Genomic DNA, 12,289 nt, shown 5'->3' on the forward strand with positions numbered 1-12,289 from the left:
AATCGATTATACGCCGATACCAAACTGATAACACCCTGATAGCAAATCCATAACTTTTCGATAAAACGTCGATAATACGATCATTAAAAAATTAGTAATACTTAAATAACAAATCGGTAAATTTCGATAACAAAAAAATTAACTTTTCGATAAATTACCGATACATTTTTAATAACAAATAGATTATTTTCGATAAATAGCAAGTAATTTTTGGATAACTAATCATTATTATTTTCATAACAAATCAATATAATCAATCATATTTTGATCACAAATCGATAATCCATTGAGAACATTTGTTACCGATAACAAACATATAGCATTTTAATAATTAATCGATAGCTTGTTTAAGCCTCGCCGACAACATACATACAACGAACTGTTTCCTACTTTGCCTTGTCTTGCATTGTTCCCACAACTTTTCGGAAAAAATCGATCAGCAAATCGACAAATTTTGAATACAAATTAATAATACGCCAATATCAAACTCATTACATGCCAATAGCAAATACGTAACTTTTTGATAAAAATCCGACCATAAAAAAATGTTAATACTTACATCAATTACAAATCGATAGGTTTCGAAAGCACATCGATAACTTAGCGAAAAAAACGATGCATTTTTAATAACATATCGATTATTTTCGATACATAGCCGGCAACTTGTCGATAATGAATAGATAACATTTTCTTAGCAAATCGATAACCTTTTAGACACCTATCGATAATTATTCGATTACTTTTTGATAGCATTTTCAATATCTTTTTATAAATAATCAATGCATATTTAATAACAAAACGATGTCATATAGAACATTTGTCATCGATAACTAACATAGAAACTACTATCAAATAATCGATAGCTTGTGTACACCTCATCGATAACACACTTACAACAAACCTTTCATTGAGTTGCATTGTTCTCACATGATGCTAAAATATAGTGACTATATTAGCGCTTACATACTCTACTTCCCAATACAGTACACCAATCTCACACACTAGGCCTACACTACATACTACGCTTACACTACACATTAAGCTTACATTATCTACTCCCCCATAAAGCATAAGCACTGTATTGTAGGCGTAGTGTGTATGTTTGCCGCCAGTACAATACAAAATGTTGTACTCCCTACTCCTCTATACAAGATACCAGTCCTACACATAACGCCTTTTTTTCTTGGATGTTGGGGTACCGCACTGCCCTCAAGTGGCCCAATGATACTAGGTTAATACAATTCATGTGTCCACAACCTCTGGGATCGCAGTTGGGCATAAGGCCACGAGGGAAAGGCCATTTTATCGCCAGTACTTTGCACGCGTATTTCTTTGCGCTTCCTTGCAGCATGCATCAGTAGCATCATAACTGGAAAGACCAATTTGCTCACAGCAGTCAACACTTTATATGTCTGCACATTTGGGGAAGCAAATTCGTCATAGAAAGTTTCTTCCCAAAAACTCTGTGTACAAAGAGCCTCTCACCCATAAAACGATGGAAATGAAACATTACGTGTTCTTAGCTTTTTCAAATCAGTGGGGCAGTGTGGACGGAAAGGACTCTTTTCTACCTTAGACCTATTTAAATACTCCTTAAAACCGCCGTAGCCAATCAACGTATATTTGAGGCTGTAGTTCAATTCGCTGTGATTCCGCTTGCTCAATTTCGCTATGTTTTCAACTTACATATTGTGGCGAATTTTAACATCACTAAGCGGTTATTAAATAAAGGCAAAACACCAAAGGCACAATCAATCATCATTTACACACATACATACAAGGCAACGGAGAGATATTCACAAGCACATGTAATCACCAGTCGAAGTAGTACTCACATTTACACACGTATATGGCTACAAACTACAAATGTACATGTATAAGTCTGGTAACTAAGCATGAAGTTCGCGAAATTACTAGACCTTAGGAGAAACGGGTGAACGTGTAAACCGAGAGCACAACAGCAGCGCAAGCTGAGGCATGACTAATCAGTTTTGATTTAAGCACGTTATTGGTTGTGACGTTCAAGTGTTATTGTGCAGTACTATCAAAGTAGTCTAATAAAGACCATTTTGCATTATTGAATATTGGAGTTATTTGTTCAAGAGTTTAGCGATTTGAACATTAGTAGAAGGTTTGGAATAAGCGGAGTCACCCAAAATTCGGTACAATATTGTTCACGACCGTTTGTTTTGCCTGTGGTCGGGGCTCAAGGCGCGTTAAAAGCAATACCAGAACCTTTGGAAAAAAAGTGTTTCTTATTAGAGCAAGAACGTTTCAAAGGAAAGTTGTCCCGTGGAGGCGGCTTGGCAAACAATCCCAACGTATTAATGACATGAAAATCTTCTAGCAGTCGGAATAAAACACAAGTTTCGGAATAAAACATAGAGGTCCCTTCCCGCTAAGTTTACGCATACATTAAAACGCAGCGCAGCGCGAGTAGGAAGAAAGCTCTGCCTCTTCGAAGGAATATCGCACCTTATATTTATATTTTATTTGTTATCAGATTGTTTCTATTTCTGTGATTACATGTGCTTTAAAGTAGTATTTTCTTCGTACCTAAAATCAAAAATATGTATATGTAGTACTAATCTATATATATAAAAAGATGTGTACATTTTGATTGTCACTCCATAACTCGAGAACTGATAGAAAGATTGCCATGAAATTTTTAGGAAAGATACAGGAAGGAGAGGTGATGGTTAGTTGATTTTGAAATCCCAAATCGGTTTAGCCATTCTTGAGTTATGATTTTTTTTATAAAAAATTCAAATATGTATATAAAAGAAAGTAGTGTTAGTTACACTACGCATAACTCAAGAACGGATGAACCGATTTGGCTGAAAATTTGTTGGAAAGGTACCTCAGAATCAGTGAACGGACATGGGATTTTGAAATCCCAAATCGGTTTAGCCATTCTTGAGTTATGATTTTTTTTTTTTTAAATTCAAATATGTATATAAAAGAAAGTGGTGTTAGTTACACTACGCATAACTCAAGAACGGATGAACCGATTTGGCTGAAAATTGGTGGAGAGGTAGCTCAGAATCAGGGAACGGACATGGGATACCCTTTATCTCGCTCTGGTTAGGCTCTTGAGATCAAAATATGGACCTGTGTAATCCTGGGATATGTTTGTAGAGTATGGTTGTCAAATGGAAGCTGTTTATGAGTACTTTGATACTGGGTATTTTTCGTACCCCTGGGTGACTAGGGTCTCGAGATATAGGCCAAAACGTGGACCCGGATATCCCGAGACAATGTTTATACAATATGGATATCAAATGAAAGCTATTGATGAGTGCTTTAATAGAGGGTAATTTTCATATCCCTGGGTGACTAGGGTCTCGAGATATAGGCCAAAATGTGGACTCGGGTACCTCTACAATATGTTTGTAGAATATGGATAACAGGTGAAAGCTATTGATGAGTACTTTAGTAGAGGGTAATTTTCATACCTCTGGGTGATTAGGGTCTCGATATATAGTCCAAAACGTGGACCCGGATACCCCGAGACAATGTTTACACAATATGGATATCAAATGAAAGCTGTTGATGAGTGCTTTAGTAGAGGGTAATTTTCATATCCCTGGGTGACTAGGGTCTCGAGATATAGGCCAAAACGTGGACTCGGGTACCCCTACAATATGTTTGTAGAATATGGATAACAGGTGAAAGCTATTGATGAGTACTTTAGTAGAGGGTAATTTTCATGCCTTTGGGTGACTAGGGTCTCGAGATATAGGCCAAAACATGGACCCGGATACCCCTAGAATGTGTGTGTATTATGGATATCAAATGAAAGCTGTTGCTGAGAGCTTTAAAGTAATTTTCATTGTGATATTTGATTTAGTCGCATCAACCTGGCAAAACTGATAAATATGAATGCGGAGCCGAAATAAAGATATGAATTAATAATACCCACATACCTATTTACATACGTCCTATTCGATTTGCCTGAAATTTGGTATATAAATTTGTCTATATTAGTATTTACGATGCTTTTTTCCGGGAAGTAGACCAGAGGCGGACTGGGACTGTGATTAGGACTAGGACTGGACTGAGGCTGAGACTGAGACTCGGAGTGGGACTGGGACTGAGACTCGGAATGGAACTGGAACAAAATACATACCACCAAGAATGAGAAAAACTTGAGAGAAGAGAAAAGAGAGAAGGAAAAGACTGAGAAAGAGGTAGAATGAGACGAAAATGGTGATAGATGAAGCGAAAATTACGGAGGGAGGAGTGAATACAAAGATTAGGAAAAAGTGTAGAGGGGCGCGGGCAAAGTTAGACGGAAAAGCTTATTAAAATGTATGCAGATAGACCTAAAATTTAGGGCAGAACAACGTCTGCCGGTTCTGCTAGTTTATAATAAATAAGAGGGATGTTCATACAAAAGGCTCCGGGATTAACATCCTTAATATGTACAAACACATATTTTGGTTTCCCTCGCATTCTTTAGCATTTCTTATCTTATCTCATTGATTATGTTTGCAAAATTTTATGCATTTTTTTAAGTAGTTATTCTATGATTGTTTGCGGACGTTAATAGATAAAATGTTACTGTTATTACTAAGTATGTAAGCTTTTCACTATTTATAACAAGTTGTGTTTGTTGCAGCGGTCTATTTATTTCACATACTAGCAGGGTACCCGGCTTTGCTCGGGTTGGACAAATACTAACCTATATAAGAAGGTGTATTTTAACGCATTCCTCATTACTCAAAGTCAAGCAATCAGTATATAAAATTTTATTGATCTTCTTCAAAATGTATCTCCGAATTTATCTCATTATTACCCTTTATAGTTTCCTTATCTCTCACCCTTCTTTTTTTACACCCTCTACCTCTCTCCTTGTTTTTATTTTAATTTGTGATTCTTTGCTTTTTTTCAAATTTTATTTTGCCACACACAATTCATACTCAAAATCTCATAACTTAATCAAAATAATTTAGCTGCACAATTTTTGTCTATCATCTCATATAGACAGCTATTTTTACAATGGAATGCTTAAATTTAATAAAAACTTTTAAATCACTCAATGCAAACGCTTTTTGTGAATTCAGTGCTATGGCCAAACAAAAGTTATGCACTCAAGTACGTACATGTCGTATGAGCAACATTTCCTGACATACAAAATTTGGCGCACCACCCAGTGGTTTTGAAATATGAGAATTCTTCGTCTTGATCGAAGGAACCTAAAGCCAAAATTTGATGATGATTGAAGTGTGAAAAATCGCGTCCATAGGGAACACACAGAATTTGATATTTATATAGTTATATAGATTTATTATCACTTTGTTTCTATTTCTGTGATTACAGGAGCTTTAAAGTAGTATTTTTTTCGATCTTAACATTACAAATATGTATAAGTTGTACTAATTTATAATGAGTAAGTGTAAGAGTAAGTGAGATATTGATACAAAAAGCTGCTTCCTGCCACTCCGGGATCAACATCCTTAATATGTACCAATAAATATTTTGCTTTCCCTCGAATTCTTTAACATTTCTCATCTTCTCGCATTGATTATATTTGCAACATTTTATGCATAGCTTTAACCAGTTATTTTATGATTGCTTGCGGATGTTAATAAATAAAGTGTTACTGTTATTGAGGAATTATTAAGTTATTATGTAAGCTTTGCACTATTTTTAACAACTTGTGTTTGGTGCAATGGTCCATTTATTTCACATATTTGGTAAGACTTTAAAATCAAAATCAGTCAATAAAAGTGTAAGTACTTGAACACAAGGGTATTATAGCCTTGATTGGCTATACGGTTGTGCACAAAAGGAATCGAGATAGATATAGACTTTTTATATCAAATTATCAGCATTGGAACAAATACTGGTTGAGTTATGTCCATCCCTCTGTTAGGACGATAGTTTGCGCTAAAATTGAGATATGAGGAGAACCTTGTACACATTTTCTATAAATAATTCTAGACAGTACGATGTCATTGTGGCTCAAAGTGAAGGAATACGTCAAGAAGGCCTCAATGACACCCTCTATTTCTCATTTTTATACCCAGCTGTACTTGTACACAGACTATATTAACTTTGATTGGATAGCGGTTGGTTGTACATGTATAAAGGAATCGAGATAGATATAGACTTCCATATATCAAAGTCATCAGTATCGAAAAAAAAAATTTGATTGAACCATGCCCGTCCGTCCGTCCGTCTATCCGTTATCATGATAATTTGAGTAAATATTGAAATATCTTCACCAAATTTGGTGCACGAGCTTATCTCTACCCAGAAGAGATTGGTATTGAAAATGACATTGGAAAACACAAAAAACCTGATTATTTAGTAAATGATACACTTAGAATGTTGAAATTTAAAGTATGGACTGATATTGAGGCTTTTGATAAATATTTGAAAAAATAAAAATAAAAATTTAAATGGGCGTGGCACCGCCCACTTGTAATAAAATCAATTTTACAAACATTATTAATCATAAATCAAAAATCGTTAAACCTATCGTAACAAAATTCGGCAGAGAGGTTGCCTTTACTATAAGAAATGCTTTGAAGAAAAATTAACGAAATCGGTTAAGGACCACGCCCTCTTATATATAAAAGTTTTTTAAAAGGGTCGTGAAAGAATAAAATAAGCTATATCTTTGCAAAAAAGAGCTTTATATCAATGGTATTTCATTTCCCAAGTGGATATATAACAAGAACAAGGAAAAACTTCAAATTAAAAAAATGGGCGTGGCATTTCCCCTTTTTATGATATAGCACTTTTCTATGTTTCGGGAGCCATAGCTCGAAGAAAAATTTGTTCAGAATAGAACCAGATGTATATGTATTATCGCGCAGCCTTGTAATATTATTTATCACACAATACGAACAACAACAGAATTTCAAGTGAACAGCTGAGTATGTAATGTTCGGTTACACCCGAACTTAGACTTCCTTACTTCTTATTAACAGTGATTTTAGGGCCTATCCAATACTATGGAATCCTTGTTGGTCGATATCCGCACAGAAAATAACTCAAAAAATTAAATAGGGTATGAAGGCTGTCAATGCTTAGCATAACGAAAGCCACAAAAAAATCTCGAGGGCTGTTTGTATGCCATTCTACTCATATCACTTGTAGATCTTTTGCTGAAGAAGATAGGGTTGGCAACTGCAACGAGAATCAATGCTTTGCGGCAGCTTGAGCTCAGACCATACGGCCATAGTAGTGAAGCGCTGAAATGGCAGACGAGGCGATGCATAAACTAATGGAGGAAGTAGGGCCAGTAGTATGCTGTGCTGATCCGGAAATGAACAAATCCTACAAGCTGGCAGATCACTCTACGTTTTTCAGGTGGTATTAGCAACCATGACTAAAGCAGCACAAACGTTGTAGGCAATTTTCGATATCGAAAAAGTGGGCGTGGTTATAGTGCTGAGATGAAAGATCAGGAACTTATATACCAAATTTCATTAAGATACCTCAAAATTTACTGAAGTTGTCGTCTTTACGGACTGACGGATGGACGGACGGACGGACGTGACTAAATGAATTTCTTTTTTTCCGCCCAGATCATTTTGATATATAGAATTCTATATCTATTTCGATTAGTTTATGCCGTTACGGGGTACCGTTATGCGAACAAAACTAAATACTCTGTGAGCTCTGCTCAGCTGAGTATAAACGTATGCGATTTTGGTGAAAAAAGTACTTTCAAGTAGCACTTCATTGCTGTGGAAGAGAAAGTTTCTAAAGTTAGTTGAGTTCTAATGTGAATAATGCTCAACATCAGCAGCCCTGGTGAAGCTACCGGTCAGTTATTTTCCAACATAGCTAGCACCAGGTCGGCAGGGATTCTAAAGGACTCACCAAAAAGACATACTAGCAGCCTACTGTAAACTATTGCATGTAGTTATAAATAAATTACCAGAAAAGTTACCCGACTTGTGTTGTTTATAGTTGCTGGTTTCCAAACTGGATTCCCAAGTGTGGATTCTGGGTTTGCAAATCTGCTATTTTGTCTTACTTGACTCAGGAGCACGCCGGCTCCTTATATGTATGAGTAGCTGCGGAAGGGGTGCTTTTAGGTAACTCACTGGTGCCTTTCCTAGTAACCGCTTAATGGGGAAAGCACAGCCAATCCCAAGTAGGGTTATGAATAAGGCACTCAACAAAAACACTTATTTGTTTTATATAATTAATACTTATTATTTTTCAATTTAATTAGTACTTGGGGAAAAGATATGACTGCACAGTCTCGTGTCTTGAAAAATTCTGTATCTGCACATTTTTGTACAGGGTCGTATTATTGATCATCAGCTGATGCTTGACGCATGGTTGTGTTTTTGAATATTTGATGTGGTGAAATTGATTGATTTAAGGTGCCATTACACTACCAGAATACTGCGAACACGTCTTACGAATAGCAAGTGCTTATGGGACAGCTTCCGACGACGAAATATTTCTTTTTTTTTCTCGGAATATCCCAGTAGATCCCCTGTTAATAGAATGGGACGATATGTATGGGATTGGAATCGGGCGACTATTTTAAGATGCCAAGAATAGCGCAAGGTCACGAACAATGGCTGGTTGGCAAGGACGGTGGGAAGAATCGAGGAAAGGGCGCTGGACCTTTATGTTAATTCGGAATATAGAGAAATAGTATGAGCGGAAGCAGGGCAAGCTCAACTACCTCGTCAAGCAGATATTGAGTGCGCACGAAGGTTTCAAGAAGTATTTACATAAGCGACGGATGAAAAACGTGAAACACGTAAAGTTCCTTTGTCTTCTGTACACTCAGAGAAAAAATCGTTCTAAAACGAACGAAACAAGTTCAAAACTAAGAACCTTCGTTGACAAAACTCTATTAAATACGTTTTTTCTTAACTCGTGACCAATGGGCTTGTTTTAAGAACAGTTCTTCCAAGCACACCGTTCGTATTTTATGACCAATTTGGTATTGATGTGTGAGCCTTCTGTGCTCATTTTGCGTACTACTTAGGCTTGTTTTAAGATTTTTCGGTCTCAATTCAAGAACGGTTTATGCTTGATCTTTGGGGAAGGGCGGGGGGAGGTAATTTTTCCAATTAGTACCCATTTATTTATTTTTTTTTGTAATCATAAATTTTTTGCCGTTAATAAAAAATATAAATAACAAAAAAAAACTATTATTAATGACCAAAAGATGAAAAAAGCGCATAATATGCATTTTTTCATGTATTTCTCTTATTTAGAAATTCTTCTTTTTATTAATGCAATCTGAATATACACTTAAATCATTTCATAACAAGTTTGAGAATTAGCTGTGCATATATGAGTGGAACTGCATGAACAATAAGAGCTAAAAAAATATAACATAAAAAAATTGTTTTAAAAAACTTTAGAGTTTGACGGTTATCGATCTCGCGCCACGCGATGGCAACCGCAACATCATTACCGCTGGACCAGTACAACTGCTTTGTAGATTGTGCCAAATATCGTATTTAACATTGTAGTGCACACAAATTGTACCGTTTCCTTTTTCTTGGTGTTTGATTTTAGAACGGCGTTTTTCTCTGAGTGCACATAGAGTTTTTGGAGAGAAATTTCCATAAGAAATTTAGTTCCACATATAGATTGTTGGAGCTTTGAGAAATGGACATTAGAAATAATGGTGATTAAATCCCCTTTTATCCTTGTGATGTATTGCCTTACGGCAGTCCAACGGGAGTGTGGCCACATGAACAAGATGAGACTCGTTCCATTGGAACTGTGAGACTAAAGACTCATTCCTTCCCAATCCCTACATCAAACACGCCAACACGGATTTTATACCATTAAAATGGTCTTAATTCATGTTTCTCCTTGACCTGATTTAACATCACTTGTATACGACTAATGGCAGACGCCTCCTTGTAGCTATAAAAAATAGTACGTAAGAGCTCATGGTCTTACCCATCATATCGGTATTATTCATGGTGTTTATGTTGAACAGCCACTGACAAGTGAAGCTTTTACCCTGTGTAGTCACCCGTGTGAGGCTCTTTCAGCTTTTGTTATTTTGTTTTTTTACCTAACTAAATATCTATAGCTACGCAGATAGCATGCACGAAAAGTTTACAGCTTCTATCGATTGTTAGAGTCCTCTCACCATTATCGCCCATTATTTGTCGCTTCACTGCCGGTGCTTAATCACAATTAATCTAAGCAACTATAAGAATAATTGATATGTCATTGACGCGGATCAATATCTACTGAATGATGATATTTTTTAGTGTTGTTGTTGTGGCCATCATAATTTGAAAGTCTGTTGCGCCAAAGCATGTAGCCATCAAGTTGGGGCGAAATTTTTTTATTTTATTGCAAAGTTCAGTAATTTGATGTTGCTATTACTTCGTTGTTGTTGTTTTTGGTCATACTTACGCAAGTTATAGCACGATTGTAAATTGAGGCCAATAAATTTTATGTCGTTTCACTGTAAGGAACTTAACCCGTGCAGACTAACCCATAACGAATAGGCAACACGATATGCATAATGTTAAGTAAAAGCGAAAAGGGATTAAACTTGTTTGAGTAAAGATTGGATAAATAAGCTCAATTTTGTTCGGTTATTTTGACAATGTCCTATCCATATAGTAAAACACTTTTAGGATCTTCAGGTATATTCAAATCTTGTCGAAAAAAGGGTTCTGGTGCAGGATCAGTTGAGATTACTCCCAACTAACGGCCTTTCAATGACATGTACGAAGAAAACCACTTTAACTTACTACAGCGACTGTGTACCTTGCGGAGATAGGGGATAGAATTATGGGCCCAAAAACTTAGTTGAGCGTCAAAAATAAACACGAAATCCGAAAGAGTGGAGTGAAGAAGTATGGAACCATTGAGATAGCTAAAACTTCTGCAAAGTTGGCCATGCCGGTAGTGCACACAAGGAAGCGGATCATCGGCAAAAAATACCAGTGATACACTGAAAAAAAAAGACTGGAAAATTCAACCGAAATTTCTGTAAATTTTTATCCATCGCAGCAAGATGTTGAATCAACTGCGCACGAATCGTTGATTCGTAATTGACCGTTTTAGTAGTCAAATGACCAAAAAAAAAAGTTGTTGCGACAGCTTAGTGCGAAAGTACCTATGTTGCGGCATTTGCAAGGCAGACGAGTTTTCACTGAGATCTTTTCATGGCAGAAATACACTCGGAGTGCTTGCCGAACAGTGCCGAGGGCGACCCCGCTTAGAAAATTTTCTTCTAATTGAAAAACCTTATTTCTAAAATTTTTATGTTGCTTTGCCCGGGATGTGTACCCAGGGTCTTCGGTGTGGTAGGCGGAGCACGCTACCATCACACTACGGCGGCTTTGTATGAAAGTACCTATGTTGCGGCATTTGCAAGGCAGATGAGTTTTCACTGAGAGCTTTTCATGGCAGAAATACACCCGGAGTGCTTGCCGAACAGTGCCGAGGGGCGACCCCGCTTAGGAAAATTTTCTTCTAATTGAAAAACCTTATTTCTAAAATTTTTATGTTGCTTTTCCCAGAGTGTGTACCCAGGGTCTTCGGTGTGGTAGGCGGAGCACGCTATCATCACACCACGGCGGCCGCCATATACATACGTAAATATGTGCATACATATAGTACACTTAGCCAACGCTCGCTGTTATTAGCAAGATATCACATACAAACTCTCCGAACGTCGCCGCTTAGCGCGCTGTCGACAAAGAAAATAGGGAAATGGGCTACTTCCTAGTAGATGCTCAAAGACAAATACAAGCCTCAAGAGAAAGATTAAAGGCGAGATTATGAAGTATGCTAGTTCTGCGAATTATGCGTGTATCTGCAGCCTGTTAGGAAGGATGACTCAAAGACTCCAGTAACGAAGATTAGACATAAAAAAAAACGGTTTGGATTCCCGCTCTATATATTTAGGTTCTAAGTGGCCCGTCAGAAGGCGCTCAAAATAAACGAAGGACGAACACTTGCTCCTAGAAAAATAAAACAGACCACAAAGGTTACTCAAGCCGTATATTTTTTTGTCAGATTTCAGAAAGTTTTTAACAAGCACAACAAAAAATAGGAGTGAATGCACGTTCACGTGCGCAATAATAGAACAATTGGGCTTTGGGAAGCACGAACTTGATTTGGGCACATTGTGTTGAAGGTACTTGGCATAGACTGCAGCACTACCGATGCAGAACTCTTAGTTGTTATTTGAAAATACAGAACTGGGAAGCGTAGTGACTCTAAGTGGATGAGGGTATCGGCAACCAGGTGGATTGGTAATGGGTGTCGCAAAGCCAACAGAAAGTGTTCAGGAAGAAGCAAATATTGAATTATCGCG

The sequence above is a fragment of the Eurosta solidaginis genome, chromosome 1 (genome assembly GCF_040869045.1).
Source record: "Eurosta solidaginis isolate ZX-2024a chromosome 1, ASM4086904v1, whole genome shotgun sequence".
Taxonomy (NCBI): Eukaryota; Metazoa; Arthropoda; class Insecta; order Diptera; family Tephritidae; genus Eurosta; species Eurosta solidaginis.